Below are 18,518 nucleotides of genomic sequence, written 5' to 3' on the forward strand. Positions count from 1 at the left end.
GAAATGCTGAAAGGTGTTCTTTAAGAAGAGGAAGAAGAAAAAGGTAAAGATAAAAATTATGAACAACAAATACATATCTATAAACACGTGAATCGAAAAATCAAGTGAATTAAAAATCTGAGGAATAGAATAAACTGGTGAATATAATAGAATCAGGGGCATAGAAAGGGAGTGGACTAGCAACCCTCGGGAGGAAAGGGGGGTGGGAGTGCGGGGAGAGACTGGACAAAAATCATACACCTATGAATGAGGAGAGGGAGGAGGGTAAAAGCATGGGGGGGGGGGTAGAGGGGATCTATGGGGGGTGGAGAGGAACAACTGTAATAATCTGAACAATTAAGATTTATTTTTTTAAATAAAAGGAAAAAAATTGAAAAAGGATCTGAATAGACATTTCTCCAAAAACGACATGAAAGTGACAGTAAGCACATCAAAAGGTGCTTAACATCATTAGCCATTAGGGAAATGCAAATCAAAACCATAATGAAGTTCACATCCACTAGGATGACTGTAATAAAAAAGTCAGGTAATCACATGTGAGGATATGGAGACATTAGAATTTTTATATTACTGCTGGTGAGAATATAAAATTATGCAGCTGCTTTGGAAAACAATTTGCAGTTTCTCAAAAGACTAAACAAAGAAAAACCATATGACCCAGCATATGGTCATAAATACCCCTAAGGAATTGAAAACATATGTTGATGCAAAAAAGTGAATGTTCATAGCACTGTTATTCATAATTGCCCCCAAATGGCAACAACTCAAATGTCTGTCACTGGCCCATGGATAAATAAAAGGTGGTACATCCATACAATGGAATATTATTCAACAATAAAAAGGAATGAAATATGTTCACTCCACAGCACATATACTATGAAGTATGATGGGTGCTTCAAATGAATAAACCTTGAACCATGCTAAATGAAAGAAGCCAGTAACAAGAGGTCATGTAGGCAAATCTTGCAGAGATAAATAGTAGATGGTTCGGGTTGGGGAGTGAGTGCTGATGGGTACAGGTTTTCATTGGGGGATAATGAAAATATTTTAAAATTAGATTGTAGCGGTAATTGTACAACTCTGTGAATGTACTAAAAACCATTGAATTGTACATCTTTTTTCTTTTTTTTTTTTGTATTGTACATCTTAATTCAGTGAAGTCTATGGTGTGTGAATTTTATCTCGATGAAGCCATTTAACAAAAAGGTAGTACTTGGCCCTAACTGGTTTAGCTCAGTGGATAAAGTGTCGGCCTGCGGACTGAAAGGTTCTGGGTTCGATTCCGGACAAGGGTACATGCCCAGGTTGTGGGTTCGATCCCTGGTGCGTACAGGAGACAGCTGATCAATGATTCTTTCTCATCATTGATGTTTCTATCTCTTTCTTTCTCTCCCTTCCTCTTTGAAATCAATAAAAAAATATATTTTTTTTAAATAGTCTAAAAAAATAAAGTTAGTACTTGGAGTACCAGAAAAAGCAAGTACTATTTGTTGAACGTACCATAATAACAGATAGACATCACCTTGGCTGGCATTATAGCATGAGGGTAAATATAGGAAAATAAATCTTATATTTTATTAAATTTTTTTCAAGGAAAAACTTAATATTTTCAAGGAAGAAAAACACGTTTCTTGTAGAGTGACTTGACTTTATAAAGTGCTAATCAATTAGATACACAGTTATGCAAAGGTATGTGTATTTTTCAGCCTTGTTTGAGAGCAAAAAGAGAAAAAAGGGGAAACAAGTAAAATAGCCATCAATAGGAGACTGAATAAAGTACATATTCATTCAATACAACATTCTGCAGCCATTCTTTAAAAAATGAATTCAGTCCATATGGGTTTATATGAAAAGATATAATACTTAAATCAGTTTTTAAAAACCTACACAGTATAGTGTACAGGTTAATGTGCATGTCTGTTTGAAAATATGCATTTAATTTTTCTAGAATAATGTACAAGAAGCCATTAAATAGTGGTTATCTGTGGGAAGTAAGACTGAAGAATAAAGAAAGTAGAACTTTATAGTTTTTACATTAATATTCTTCATAGTTATAGATCTTGAAATCTTTTTTAAGTATACATATAATTTAGCCTCCTTTCTTCCTCTTTCCTTTTAGATAACTTTAGACTTACAGAACAGTTTTAAAGAATTTTTATATACCCTTTCTCTTTTAGAAATGTCTTATATAGCCACAGAACATTTACCCAAACTAATAAATTACCCTTAGTACAATACTGCTAACTAAAATACAAATCTCATGTGAATATTGCTAGCTTTGACATCAATGCCCTTATTCTTTTCTAGGATCCAATTCAGGATCCCACATTGCATTTTGTTGTCAAGTTTCCTTCGTCTTTCCTTGTCTCTCCTGACCTTGAGACTTTAGAAGAGTACTGGTCAGCTATTTGTACCATACCCCTCAACTTGGGTTCATCTGACATGCTTTGTTGGGAAGGATACTACAGAGGTGATATGCCCTTCTCAGTGCTTCGTATACATGATGCTGGTGTTACTGGTGATGTTTACCTGTGCTAACTTTGAACAACTCACTAGGGTGACATCTGCCCAGTTTCTTCACTATGAACTTGCCAGCTTTCCCTTTTTAGTTACTATATATTTTGGGGAGATACTTCGAGATTATGCCAATAAGATTCTGGTTCTCTTTAAACAATTTCCCACATATTTTAGCATCTTCTGATTGATCTTGCCTGCAGCATATTTTACTGATTTATTTAATGATTTTCTATTAGTCTCATTTCTCCTACTTTTAATACTTGAATTCTTCTGCAAGGAGACTTGCACCTCTCCCCAATGTGTTTATTTAGGCAGTTATTATTTATATCAGTATGGACTCCTGAATACTAGTTTTGGAAATTCCCTATTTTATAAACCAGGACTATTATTTCATTGGTACATAATTCCAACCTTGGCCATTGGGAGCTCTTTTAAGTTGTGTTCTTTGCCCTTTGAATATGCACATATCTTTTCTTCCTTCTCTGCCTCCCTCACTTTCTTCCTTTTCTCTTTTTTTATTTATTTATTTTTATTAGATCCTCAAGATGTTACAACTCATCTTGTATTTCCCCTGCTCCAGCCCCAGAATCAGCCAATTCTCCATGGAGGATCATGACATTTAAATGAGGGTCTTTCTAGTTACTTTCATAATGCAGAAACTAGTGTAAAAAACAAACTAACAGCCTAATATGGTGAATAAGGTTGGTGAACGCCCCTAAAGAACACAGCTGCTTTGAACTTAAATAGATCCCAAGCCCCACATTGATTAGGTCCCAGGAAGTTTGTACTTTAATGCAATTGATTTTAAAATTCACATAAGTAAAGCCTGTGGCGAGTGAGCAAGCTCCCCACCCACCCTGCCACTTTTTTTCCTAATTAAAAAGCAGGCCTGACTCAAACATACGACCGGTTTTCTTGGTTGTATTATAACTTGGCATTGGATGCACTTCTGAACAAGGAATTCCAGGGAGTTTCTAAGAATGCTGTGAGCACAATTTTCAGTCGGAGGGCTTACTCCCCTCTTGGTAAAATAATAATAGCAATTATTATTACTCCTTCGTTCTTAAAAAAGCATACCTCAGTTGAGGGAAAGAATATTGGCCTTTCCTTTTCCCCAAAAGGAAGTTTGTCTTGTCCCTTCTTACAGAGTATGGCAGAATATTCTAAAGAGTTTTTTTAATTATCATTAAAAATACTTAAATAACTTTTATGTTGCTTCCTCTGGCTTATAAAAGGAAGTAGGATGTGTTTGCATTGAAATCTGGCAATGATTAATTAACGTTCTAAGTGAAGTTTAAAGAATACAGAAAAAATAACCCATGCATATTAAATTCAGTAGCAGTGTGTGATAAATTTGTAAAAACCAGTGATCACGGTTTTCCCCCCCCCCACCCCTTTTCATTGTAGTAAAAAAATTCTAACCTGCTACTGTGCAGAGCTAATTTTTTTAAAAAGCACCTTTTCCAGAGATTTTTTTCAAATTCTTTGTTATTTAAGAAACCATTGTTTTAATTTTCTGTTTGCTCAAATTTTGATTGTTTCTCCCTCTCTCTCCCATTCTGCCTGAGTTTGTAGTTCCTAATAGGAAGGAAAGAAGTGTACTATTTGGAATTTTCTTTGATATATCCTTGATTTACATGGCAAATAGAAAGCAGCTGTCTATTTAAACATCTAATTCTTGAAACCATAGTCCCCTCAAGCGTCATCTGGAAATAATGTAACTTGTAAAACAAAGCTAAGAAGAAAAGGCAATGTTTGTTTTATGTGGGATGAATGATTTCTGTTGGGGTCCTTTAATTCAGCTATTATGAGGGTTATTAAAAAGCTGTATTACAAAAGAGGTTTAAATGAAAAGAATTTTTTGAGCTGGTATCTTATTATTACAGTTGATTATAGTCAAAGCTGCAAATGTTTTTAAAATGGCACTTTTAGTTTCTCCATATAAGACCCCCCCAAAAAAAAACAACAACACAGTAATCTTACACAGTGTATGAATGGAAATACAACTCTTTCCTGAGTTGATTTAATTTCTAAAAACAAATTGTATTTGAGAATTCAGCTCTACCTGTTTTTTTCTGGAAATTTCATGGATTTCTGAAAAATTATTAAGAATCCATGTAAGAATATTGGAGATCACCTTAAGCATGCAAAAAAAAAATGATCATGAGTTTACCTAGATTTCAGATATTATTAGAAGATTCAATAAACAATAGGTAAAGTTAAGCCTAACTTGTTTCTAAGTTTATTCATACTGGTAAGTTATTTGAGCTCTGATGTGAGATCTGAGTCATGAGAAGTGGTATACCCTACTTTGGGAACAAGTTAGTTTTTCCTTTGGCAGTTGTAAGAGGCTATTCCATGATGGGAGTATGTTGGTTTTCTTGATAACAGAGCAGTTATTTTTAGACAGTTGACATGTAAGAACTAAATTTCTTTACTAAAATATACTTGGCACCACGGAAATGAAATAAAAAACATGTTTGTTTGATGATCGGAGGGCAGGCATGGTTAATTATTTTCATGCCTTTGGGTCACCTGTAATCTCTCACTTGGTATTTTCTGTGGTCTCCAGTTTGTATTTTGACTGAGGTGATGAGGAGGGTATTGGGTTGCTCTGAAACACCTTTTTTCCCTTTTAATGTACAGTGCTTGTTGATCAGTTGAGTGATTGAATTGATAATTTATCCTTTATAAGGGTCATGTTTGAAGCCTAAAAAGTCTTGAGCCTTTAATAACGAGTCATTATCTTTCATACTGGCCCATGATTTTAAATTGGAACAAGAGTAACTTTTGTTTCATTATTAGTAGTACTTTATTTAGCTCATTACCAACTTCAAGTCCTAAGTTTCCATATCTATTGTGAATGCTCCATATAATTACTAATATTCTCCAATAATACCAGTTAAAAAAGAGTAATGTGTGCCTAAACACACACCATATGGTACTTGAAATGCCTTATTCTTCAACCAACAAGTAGTGAGCAACTACTGTTTTGTTTTTAAGTATATTTTTATTGATTTCAGAGGGGAAGGGAGAGAGAGAGATAGAAATATCAGTGATGAGAGAGAATCATTGATTGGCTGACTCCTGCACACCTCCTACTGGAGAATGAGTCTGGAACCTGGGCATGTACCCTGACCGGGAATCAAACCATGACCTCCTGGTTCATAGGTCAAGACTCAACCCACTGAACCACACTGGCTGGGCTGAAAAACTACTATTTTATCAGACACTTTTCTCCTTGTAAAGTCATCATTGAAGATAAAAATTTTCTGTTCTCATGAAGCTTGCATTCTAATAAAGAGAGATGTATAATGATTGTAGGCACAGGTAAATGAATGATTAAAAATTCCCATGGGAAAATAAAGCAGAATAATGATATGGCACAACAGTGTGAATATACTTAGCATTGCTGGACTGGTAGAAAATGCCATGTGTCGCCCTAACCAGTTGGCTCAGTGGATAGAGTGTCAGCCTGCAGACTGAGGGGTCCCAGGTTTGATTCCAGTCAGGGCATGTATCTTGGTTGTGGGCCATCCCAGTAGGATGTGTACAGGAGGCAGCTGATCGATGTTTCTCTCTCATCGATGTTTTTAACTCTTTATCCCTCTCCCTTACCCTCTGTAAAAAATCAATAAAAATATTTTTTACTAACAAGAAGAAAATGTCCTGTGTCTTTCACTACAATTTTTGTTGTTGTTGTTAAAGAGTATGAACAGTGGGATCTGAAAAACTAGATTTAATCTTCATGTGACCTTGGTCTTATTAACCCCTCTGATTTTTGGTTTTCTGATTTCTTAAATAAAAATGATAATGCCTTGCCCTTGGGATTGTTGTGAGAATTAAGTGAGAGAATGCACAGAAAGTACTTAGTACAACATTTGGCACATAATAAGTGCTATATAAATGTTAGTGGCCATTGTTACTACTGCTCTATCTTCTACCACCTGAATGATATTCTCCCATCTCTAAAAACTCAGAAAGACCAAGTAAAAGTCTCTTTCCAGTGCCCTGTAGCATAATGGAATCAGTTTACACTGAAGGTTAGACTTGGTATTACCTTGGTTGGTAAATACTTAAGTTAGTGACCTTAGAGAAGTTATTGTAGCTCTCTGAGCTTCAGTTACCCATCAAATGAAGATATCTACTTTGTAGAGTTGAATTTAATATTAGTGATTATGCATATAACTTTCTTAGCGAATGCCTTGATTATAGTAGGTTTTCACTAAATGATGGATATTATCATATCACTAGTGGCCCAGTGCACGAAATTCATGTACATTAAAAGGGAATTAATTAGAGGAAATATTTTAATATTGCTGTTTGCTCTTTCTCTATAATAGAAATGTCAGAGATGAAAGAAAATTAGTAAAATGTATATGAAAATCTACCTTCTGTCAGAATCTGGGGCACACCGTGGGACCCAGATTTAAGTCCCCACCCACCCATGTGCGCCTTGAAATCATGCGAGACCCAGCCCCAGCCGGCCCCAACCCCGTTAAGCCCCACAGGGTTGGGGGCACAGCCTCATGTCCCCCGTCAAGCCCTGCCAGGTGGGGACGGAGGGGGGCGCGGCGGCCTCAGGTCCCTCAGCCCCAGTGCTGGGGCAGGGGAGCAGTCTCAGGTCTCAAGGGCCAGAAGACCATTTGCATATTAACTCTTTATTATATAGGGTGGTTATATTCATTCAAATATATTTATCATTATTCAGTAATGGAAGGTAAGACAAGCTTTTTCATAAATTCTTCCTGGGCAGAATTTACCTAACCATAAGAATAATCTATTTCTGAGTTAATTATGGGCTTTAGAACATACTATTAATTGCATCTTTTTCTCAACTTTTGAAAGTTCCTCATATATCTCATCTTTGTTTATAAATGGAGCCTTATCATCTTTCTATTGGGAGGAATGACAGAATGCTCTGTTGTTGGTGATGTGGCAAATTAAAGGTAATTGGAATAGTGATGCCCAGTAACATGAAAATCCTATGCCTAAAAGGATTTGTTAGTATCAGATGCAAATAGACAAAGTACAAGAGATTTAGTTCAAGAAGTGAGGTCTGCCTCTAACAGAAATGCTCTAGAACTGTCCCGGAAATATAATGGAAGTGACTACTTAATCTTTTTTAGTTTCAATTTCCATATCTGAAAATAAGCACAACAGTCCTCTTATTAATTACTTATTAGATTTTAAATAAGATTAAATGGAGTAGATGCAAAAGTGAAACAGCAGAAATTCAAGGAGGGTATCATCCACTCAAAATACATGATTTTATTCACGTCACGTTTGCTGCAAGCATTGAGCACACAGTGATGGACATGGACTTTGCCTCGCTTCAGAGAGTCATTAGAGGGGGGAAATCCTTTAGCAAACAAATAAACACAAAACTATAAATACATGTAGGGAAGGTAACCGTGTCGTAATGCAGGAGAATTGTGAGCATTCTCATTTAGATTTGGGGGTGTAGGGAGATGAAGTATTTCTCTCTGAGAAAGTGGTATTTCACTGAGACCTGGCAGGTCAATAAGAGCCGGCCAACAGCAAATGCCCTGAGGCAGGACAGAGCTCTGCTTATTCCTCTGACTGAAACCAGGCCAAATGTATTGGAAGGAGCAGCATTAAATGAACTTGGAGGCATGGGTCAGTGTCAGACTATGCCAGGCCTGGTGGGCTATTCATTGTAAGGATTTGGGATGTTATTTATATAGTTTGGCATATAGTTATTGAAGGGTTTTGAACAACAGATGTACCTTTGAGAAAGTATTATGGAGAAGTGATTTAAAGAGATAAGAGTTGAGACTCAGATGGATCATTAATCCAACCTGGTGAGAGATGACAGTGGCTTAGAACTCAGAGAAGTACTGGAAATGGAAATGTAGGTAGCTGTCATCAACCTGAATAAGATATTCAGCGTCATGGCCATTGATGAGAGCATGATCATCATGAGAAAATGGCATGAGAGGAAGAGAAGAATCAGTCCAGAGCTGGGAGAAGTTGGATAGAAGAGGACATATTGTAACAGGGGAGGTGGGGGTACCTCAAGTGCATGGTGTCAGATGGGCATGCCTTAAAGAGGAAAAAAAGCTAAAACAACTTGGGTTGGAAATTGAGGATGAAATGAGGATTAAAACCTATCTGTTAGTATTGGCCAAATAAAGGTGGTGTCTATGCATGTAAAAATGGGAAGTCTGCCGAAACTATCAATGGATAGAGCGTCGGCTTGGGGACTGAAGAGTCCCGGGTTCGATTCCGGTCAAGGGCATGTACCTTGGTTGTGGGCATATCCCCAGTAGGGGGTGTGCAAGAGGCAGCTGATCGATGACTCTCTCATCGATGTTTCTAGTTCTCTATCTCTCTCCCTTCCTCTCTGTACAAAATCAATAAAATATATTATAAATAAATAAATAAATAATTTGGAAAAAAATAAAATAAAAATGGGAAGTCTTTTGAATAGTATAAACAAACAGTTGATTTATCATGTAAAGATTCTTTCAGGGATTCAATTTTTTAAATTAAAGTTTAGGAAAGAAACTATAAAATTAGTGATTCTCAATCTATTTAGCCTTTCTTACTTTTGAGTATGTCTGTGCCCCTGTTCCTGCTTCATAGCATCCCCAGTTTGATGAAGTTCTTGTGTAGACTAATCAGTTAAGCTTGTTTAAAATGCAAGTTTTATATCGGTACCTTAATTAATAATTTGTAATAATAAACCTCCAGTAGCTAAATATTCTGAATAATTTTCTTGAAATCTGTATGTCTCTCAGATTTTAAATTAAGTCATACTTAGTAAACCAAGTGAATAGTAGTCAAGTCAAAGTGTATTCATAAACTCAGGTTACAGGAAGCTCCAAATGGCCCATCATAGAACTGGAATTATTTCCATTAGATTATATAACATGTATAAGTGTCCCTTACATTATATAATAAGCTTTGAACTCACCATTCCATCCATGGTTCAAAGGAAATATTCCTTGAAAGCATGTATAATGTATTTTAGCATGTTTGTCATTTTCCTCTCAAAAAATATAGAGGAAAAGGTTTTGAGAACTGAGTACAAAAGAGGAGCATGAGTGCTGTGTAACATGTGTAACAAAGGATGGCAATGTGCGTACGTGTGTGTGCGCCCGCGCGCGTGCACGTGTGTGTGTGGGGGGGGGAGGTTGTGAGTGTGTGCGCAGTTGCCTTTTGTAAAAGCTTTAGATTGTGTGCTTTTTTCTTTTCAATTTTTCATCCTACTGTCCTCATTATTATATTACTTATGTAGATCCTTCTGTCCATTGAGTTCAAAGTACTTCCAATCACCAAGTCATTTATTTCTTGGATTTATTGAATGGGTACCCATTGTTCAAAAGCCTGTGGGCGTAAGTACAAAGTTATAAAAGCACACAAATTAAATGTAATAACACAGGAGCAAGAGAGAAAGCCAGCAGGATCACGGCTGTGCCTATTGGGAATGCCAGACTCCTGTTAAGAAAGGAAAAAAAACAAAAGAGAGAAAGAAAAGGAATAAAACAGCCACCTAGGGCCGTCCTATTCTGAGAGGTACAAAGTAAATGTGTCAAAGGCAATGGCCATGGGGGACAGTTAAGAGAGGCCTGACTGAATTCAGAAGGCGCTCTGGAAAACGCTCCAGCTCACATAGTCTCAGATTTTACGTGCTGTCCTGCATTTTTGCAGAGAAGGTGTTCAGATACAAGAGGATTTGGTTAACTGCACTGTCTTAAAATACTGTCTTCAGGTTTGAATCATGATCTTACTCTCAGGTTCCTGGTTAAATCTTGGTTTCATTTCTCTTAGCATTTTAGCTTTAGAGATATATTTCTTTTTAATTGTCTTCTTCCTATAGTGGTTTAAAAAATGGGTACTTTCACAGTATAGTAAATTTAGAAAATTTTAAGCTGATTCTAAAATTAATTTAGAAGAGGAAAAGTCTCATTTTTTGAGAAGTCAATAGAAAGTTAAAAATTAAAAAATACTAGCACACATTATTTCAGAATAAGAAGACAGATGTAGAAGGAAGTAGCTAAAATGGTTGACAATACTTGCTTCTGGAGAGGGGGAACTAGGGGAGAGAAAAGATTGGTCCTGAGGACTGCTCTTTTTTGTTTCAAATCTAGTGGTATTCTTGACTTTTAAATTACAGTAGGTCCTCAGGTTACATGGGATATCCGTTCCTATGGTGATGTAACGTGATTTTCCCAAAAGTCGGAGCCCTCCTGCATAATCACCTACGTCACTCACAGGGAGCACATACACAGCGGTAATGAAGTGAAACAGTAAAAAAATTTAAAAGAAAGGTAACAATTCCTGACCTCTAATTGTGGTAAATAAGTAATGAAAAACATAAAGCACATACGTACATACATCGGAATGAGGGAACTTTTTATTTGTAAATGAATGGGAGATGGCAATGTAACGATGTCCGTCGAGTCCGACCTAACCCAGGGAGTGCCTGTATACTCATTTGTTACTTTCATAAAATTAAGACAAAAGTTTAGAAAAAAGAAAAATAAGAACAGGAAACATTGTGTACAATAAATATTTGGGGATCGTTTTAAAAAATGAGTTTAATATATTATCCTCCAACTCCTAGCCTGTAAAGTAAGGTGCCCATTGGCACCCTCACGCTATTAAGCATAGTCTGATTTTTGGTAGTTCAAGAGAGATTGGCTAAAACTGCTAATAAATTATGCATTCCACAATTGGGCATTTTCTTCTTCTGATATTTTTCCTTATTTAATTGGAAGTCTCTAATGACACTTAAAAGCATTGTAATGTGTTGTCTTCAGCAGGCTACTTCCTGCTGCTTTATTCGGGCCTCAGTCTACACTGCGTTTACTTATCCTCCCTGTCCTCCCTTTGATCTGCCTGCACACCATTACCCACAATTGGCAGGCTCTCCTATTGGACTGAACCTCACCCACACAGGGCCTGTGTCCATTGGTCACTGCTTTAATCCCGTGCTTTTCCTAACACCGTCATTCAGTATTTGACATGACACATTTCATCTGGGATGTCATGTTGGCTAATGGTGGCTGGTGGGAGATTAAATGCATCAATTAGCCTGGTAACCTGAAGGACATAAATAAATAAATAAATAAATAAATAAATAAATAAATAAAAACTTACCCAGCTCCTTGGAGTACATTGAAGCAGACCTACGATGGCCCCTAAATTACAGGGAGCACAGAATCCTGGGTGGGTGTTTGTATTTTTGCTGTTCCCAAAGCTCTCTGGAGGTGTATGGAGTATTCAGAGAGCAACTGTTTTGAGACCTTTTGTAAAAGGCATTTTATAGCTATTTTTTGTTTGCACAGTTAATGCATTTTTAGTTTCTCCCTCTGTCTTTATTTGTCTTTCAGTTTTGTATTTTTTTCTCAACATGTCTGCTTCCTCGTCCAATTTATTCAAATTTTAATTGACATAAAGTTGAAGTCATTAAGAAAGTTATAATCATCCTTTTATTTGGCTTGTTGGCATACCAAAGAGTTAGAGTTAACAATGACTGCTGAATAACAACCAGTAAATTAGTTCAAATAATGTCACAACATGCTTCCTAAATATAAATCAAACACATACAAGGAAGGAAAAAAAAAAAACTGCTTTCTAAAAAATTTGCTTGGTGAGGCGTTTTTATCTAAGAAAGCAACTACAGCTGGCCCTCTATATGCACGGGTTTCTCGTCCACGGCTACAGCCAGCCTCAGGTGGAAAATGTTTAGGGGTGGATTAACGTTGTTGATGTGTGCTATGTAGTTGGGCCTGCAATGGCTGGCTTTGTTTGTACTTAACATGTACAGACTTTCCCCCTTGTCATTATTCCCTAAACAATACAGCATAACAACTACAGTGTATTTGCGTAGCATTCACATTTTATTAGGTATTATAAGTAACCTAGAGATAAAGTGTATGGAAGGATGTGTGTAGGTTATATGCAAATACTTCATCATTTTATGTGAAGGCGTTGAGTACCCAGATTTTTGGTATCCTGGGTTGGAGGGATCCTGGAACCAATCCCTGGCGGAGACTGAGGGATGACTGTACATTCTGAAGTTGATTTTACACTGCCATCTGTTGTTCCTTGGGTATTTGAGAACTTCTGTTTGCCTGACGTCCAGCGCGACCTTTCTGGTGCACCCCGTGTCTGTGATTCACACGTACCGCGTGCGCTGGTGAATGTCTCACAACAGCTCTGACGTTAGAGCTCATGGAAACCATGAATTTCTTCTCACTGAAGAAAAACCAAAACTGCCTGTGTCTTACAGGACAGCCGACCAAAGAGAACTGCCACTTGTCTACATATTGTAGAAAAAGCTGCATCTTTATTGTAGTGCTTCCGTGTACTGTGATTCCCAAATTGATACAAGCAGAATACAGAATGCAATTGGAGAAACAAAAGGCGGGGATCGTAGTCTTTCTTGCCAACTAGATTTTGAAGAGATTCTTTTAACAGTGTTTTTTTTTGTTGTTGTTGTTTTTCCTCTCTTCTGTATTTATATGTTAATATCAACGTTTTGCCTTTAAAAGAAGAATTTTATTCATGCTACATTACATTTTATCTTTTACATATTGATAGTTGTTTCTACAAACTTTTGTTCAGGAAAATCCACAAAATAAAATTAGGCATCTTTTTCTTACCCCCCAAAAATGGTAAAATTGACAGGCAGCCCTAAGTCATGACTTCATTGGTTGCTAAACTATGATCCTAAGGTGAGTCATTTTTAAGTCAGACCCTTATAAAAGTTATACATGCTAAGTTCCAGTCCCCAAAACTGATTTCATATGATAGAAATACAGAAATAGATGATAGCACAGCCAGTGTGGCTCAGTGGTTGAGCATCAACCTATGAACTGGGAAGTTACTGTTCAGTTCTTGGTCATGGCAAATGCCCAAGTTGTCGGCTTAATCCCCAGTAGGGGACGTACAGGAGCAGTCTATTAGTGATTCTCATCATTGATGTTTCTCTTTCCCTTCATCTCTGAAATCTATAAAAATAATTTTTAAATAGATGATAATGAATGAAACGTCTTTATTCTATAAAGCTGTATCCCAAACAATAGCAAGATAAAAATTGAGTTATTTATGTTTTGGGATGCATTCAAAGTTTTTGAAAATATAAGTCCAGTGACATTTCTACTGAAGATGTCTCATTTAGTAACTCGTTCTGTAATAAGCATTCTCCATTACTTTAAGGACTTTCAAACTGATTTTAAAATTGGTTTCTGCCACAAGAAATAAATTGCAAATTTAATACAGGATTGCCTCTCAAAATTTTTGAATCGTCATTGCTAGGCGATAGACAGTTTCCATGGCAACTTCTTCAAGCGATCCCTTGCTCTAATTGTAGCAGCAGACTGAGTCACCCTTGTTGCCAATGACCTTAACTGAATCATGAGCAATGGCAGTTGTTTGGACAAAATGTAGGCATTGGTCCCAGGCATGAAGGAACCATAAATACAACTTTTGGTCATTACATGGAATATGATTATGATACAGTGGGTTTCAAATCAACTGTCTCTAGTCAAAGGTGACGGATATTTCAGCATTAGGCTTGGAATACTTTTTAACATCGTATTTCCTAAGGAGATGAGCTATTTTAGTGTAACAATAACATATAAGGTCTTAAAGAGCTCAGATTCACCATTAGGTCAGTGCATTTCATTGTAATACACACACCTGTTGTAAAACTTAAATTTCAATGTCATGGAAGCACTTCTCTTTAAATAGACCTAAAAATTGCCGAAACCGGTTTGGCTCAGTGGTAGAGCGTCGGTCTGTGGACTGAAATGTCCCGGGTTCGATTCCGGTCAAAGGCATGTACATTGGTTGCGGGCACATCCCCGATAGAGGGTGTGCAGGAGGCAGCTGGTCGATGTTTCTCTCTCATCGATGTTTCTAGCTTTCTATCCCTCTCTCCTCCTCTCTGTAAAAATTCAATAAAATATATTTTAAAAAATAAATAAATAAATAGACCTAAAAATTCAAGTCAGAAAACATAATTGTTTGATTTAGTGCCTGATAAAGTAAATATAAATATACCTTCCAAGTACATACATAAGTATCTAGTAGGAAACTTTCATTCATTATTACTATTGCTTTTACTAGTAAGAGCAACACTTTCTCGAGCTGTTACTGCATGTGAGACATTGGGGTAGATGTTTTATATAGACATTATTTTGTTTGCACTCTCTGCTGTAATAATTTTGGGGATAAAAAAATGAAGGTTTAGAATTTTCCCAAAGGTCACATAAGCAGTAAATAGTAGAATAAGATTCAAAGGCCAATCAGGTTATAGCAGTAGAGTGAATCACCATCATTGCCATTGACCTTGACTGGATCAAGGACAGAGCCTGGGCTGTTAACTGCTGTGCACAGAATTCCTCTTCTACACTCTGGCCAATTTTCTGTAAAGCCAGGGATTCTTTAATATACAGAATAATTGCCCCTGATTTGAATCCATGAACATCGTTTTTGGTATCTAGATTGAGGCTCAGCATCCCTCAATTATATTTGCAATATTATTTCCAAGTAAAAACAATAAGTGTCTGTTCCCTTTTTCAAATGTTGCATTTCTTACATATTTGGAAAAGAGCCTTTTTTGAGAAGTGTCTGCCTTGCAGGGTGTTGTAACTCCAAGGTGAAATTCAGAGGAAGAGCTGCTTCTATTTATATGCTGGTACCTGTTCCCATGCTCAGGACAGCGCCTGCCACGGTGTTGACCCTCAGTTACTGTTCTCTGGTGAGGCTGGTAGAGAAGAGCTTTCCAGTGATTCCAGACTCCACTGTAGCTACAGCTCCACCTTTCTGGACTGACACATCAGATCCCACGTAGCCTTTAAGAATCCTACCCTAGCCAGATTGGTTTCGTGGATAGAGTGTCCGCCTGTGGACTGAAGGGTCTCAGGTTCAATTCCGGTCAAGGGTATGTGCTGGGGTTACGGGCTCAGTCCCCACTAGGGGGTGTTCAGTAGGCTGCCAATCAATGATTCTCTCTCATCATTGATGTTTCCATCTCTCTCTCCCTTCCTCTCTGAAATCAATAAAGATGTACTTTAAAAAAAGAATTCATTGAAATCTTTAGCTGATTTCTTCTTCCCCCCATCTGTGGAAAGCACGCTTCCTCCTGTGCTCTGCAGAAGTGAGGGAGTGCTTGTGGTCCTTCTCCCCTGAGGGACGAGTCCCTGGGGGACTGCATTGCGCTGATTGCTTTGCAGCAGTAGCCTCAGTTCCTGATGGCTTTGGGAAGACTTACAGCTTACTAAACCAGCGGGCTTCTCTGGCTGGCGAGGGCAGGAGAGGCACTCTGCTCTCTCCACATCCGAAGAAGAAGTCATCTGGTCCCTTATAAAGCCTCCTGCAGGAGCCTTTCACTGCCCCGTTGTGCACACTGCGGCCAGAGGTGACTTGTCTAGTCCATGGCAAAACTGGGTTAAGACCCAGCCTATGACTTCTCTCTACTGACTTGCAGCCACCTCATTTTTCCTTTTTTATTTAAATTAAATCTCAGGGTTATCGCTCCCCTGTCTATGACTCTTTACTGCTGTCCTTGGCACCACTGGCTTTTCTTCCCAGGAAAGAATGAAAAAAGGACACCAAGCATCCTAGGTCTCTGATGGGAAGCCCATGGCATACCAGCCTACAGAGAGTATTTCCCGTCTGTACATTAACAGTATAAAAAATCATTACAGACATTGAAAACAATGAGTTATAGAAGAACCAGCAGGTCCCTTGGTTTAGAGAATGATTATTTTCAGACTTAGCCTCGTATGTGTGTGTTTTTTAAGCCTCGTTACAGTAACTTACTTTTTTAAAATTCATTTTTATTGATTTTAGAGGGAAAGGAAGAGAGATAGAGAGGTGGAAACATCGATGAAAGAGAGAAACATTGATCGGCTGCCTCCTGCAGGCCCCCCACTGGGGATTGAGCCCGCAACCTGGGCTTGTGCCTTGACCAGGAATCAAACCGTGATCTCTTGGCTCATGGGCCGATGTTCACTGAGTTACACTGGCTGGGCTGACCTTATATGTTTTTATTCTTAAAGCTTATTGGGGGTTTTCCTTCTAAACTAATAATAACTCTATTTAAGGTGATGGGGTCATCTAAAGTAAATTTTGGATTCTACTGAAGTTTGATGTCACTCTAAAGATTTTTCTACATTAATCACATTTTTTATTACTCTAATAAAATTTGCTTTCTAAATCCAATATTTTCTACATTCTTAATAGGAACTAAGACTTACAAGTAGGAGGGAATTTTTAAAATTTCATAAGCACTTGTTTTTGCAGATAAAAACCTGCAACTCTGGCTGAGTGGCTTACCAAAGCTCACATAGCTCGTGATTGGCAGAGCTGGGACTAGAACTGGGGTCTTGTGTCTCAGATTGGGACGAGGGGAGACACTCAGGAGACTATCAAATTTTTTTTAAAGATACATCCTCCTAGAGAATTAATTTATTCAGATATTTTTTATAGAGTGAAAGGACATTTCTTTTTATAATGGAACTACTAATATATTTGGAAGGAGAAAGGAAAGAACTAATTCTTTTTTTAACATATCAAGATGTTATTGTTATGTAATAAAACAAAATATGAAACTTAGAACTGGATCACTTGACTCTTTCTCTCCTTTTCTCCTCCCAGTTCAAAATGCTTGCCATCTCTTAATCGCCAGCATTCTCTTAGATCTGCAATTGGGCTCAGCGCATTCAAGCCTCAGCACAATCTTCTTTGTAGTTTTAGCCTTTTATCGGAAAATCGGCTTAATCTGCCCACCATGGCCTCTCTGCCTCCCGTCATAACGCCGCTTCCCCTGCACACACAGAGGATCCTGGCCCTTCTTATCTGTGTTACTCTGTGGGGTCGATGCTTGCCACCCTTCTTAGGGAATGTTCGGCGGGTTTTAGGGACGTTCACCATGTTTGCGAGCGCTACCAGCAGGGAAAGGCCACACTAATTCTTAAGGCAGAATGTTAAATTTTGGAACCCTGGGGGCTCAGGTGCAGGCCTACGCTCTCCTGCTTGTCAGAGGGGCCTGGGGAGAAGGGGGAAGCACTTCTGCACCCACCGCCTGCCCAGGGTGTGCGCCTGCTAAGGTGATACGGCTGCTGGGGGCCGCAGCTTAGCTGGATTTCAATGAGAACATTCCTCTTTTGTGAGTTCTCTGGCTGTTTTCCAAGTATGGAAACACATGTAAAGTTAGCCAGTGACCCCTAGCAGCCACCATTATCTTGCCTTCCTGCCACCAGTAATGGTGTTTTAAATGACAGACTTCCCAGGGTTCTGGTTTAGAGCTGTGGGCCACATCCAAGCCCTGTCCACGGAAGGAAGAAAAAGAACATTGTTTTACGTTCCCTCCCACACACGGCAGGGCTGTCCCTGCCTGCTGGTGCCCTCCTTCCCCCCGAATCATTAAGGCTACACATGGTCTCGTCTGATCACAGGACTTACTCTTCAGCGCTGATTCTGCATGTCATAGGAAGCTAGTTCTTGCTATAAGAAGCTCGATATGCTGGGACAGATCCAGTTCGGGCTAGAAATAGCGTGGTTACAAAGCTTTCCAGTGTGTGTGCCAGTGAATTAACAACACGAAGATAACAAGGGTCTATCACCAAATGATTGGATCCGAAGGCCATTTGCACATTAACGTTAGAAAGAGGCCTGCCTGTGCGTTTCCTCCCCCGCTTCCCCACTTGGGCAGCATCCATTAATTTTGTTGAAGGTTTTATTTTCTGCTAAAAATGCAGGAAATTTAGACAACTCTTTTGGAATCCCCCCAAAACTAATACAAACAAGATACATATGCTTCTCTTAAGGAAACTAAAAATAAATGATTTGAAACTATTTAACTGTATAAATTCCCTCTTAAAAGGGAAAAGGAAGTTTATATAATGAGGCAGCCATGAGTGCTGTTGACAGGGTAAGATACTCCCACAACTGCCAACTTGTCCCTTTGACATGAAATCACTGCTTAGCACAGGGCTCGCTCGGTGTTCATTACCAAC

The 18,518-nt window shown here is 38.2% G+C and overlaps 1 protein-coding gene and 1 pseudogene across 6 annotated transcripts in view; one reads left to right on the plus strand and one right to left on the minus strand.

Moving 5' to 3' along the window:
• The window catches only part of DYM (dymeclin), a 319,690-nt gene that overhangs the window by 258,347 nt on the left and 42,825 nt on the right, over positions 1-18,518 (plus strand). The window lies entirely within an intron of this gene.
• On the minus strand, positions 17,113-17,433 carry LOC311624186 (large ribosomal subunit protein eL42-like; annotated as a pseudogene). The gene has a single exon. The product of its transcript is annotated as a large ribosomal subunit protein eL42-like (transcript).

Source organism: Pipistrellus hanaki (assembly GCF_964339955.1).
Source record: "Pipistrellus hanaki genome assembly, chromosome: 6".
Classification (NCBI taxonomy): Eukaryota; Metazoa; Chordata; class Mammalia; order Chiroptera; family Vespertilionidae; genus Pipistrellus; species Pipistrellus hanaki.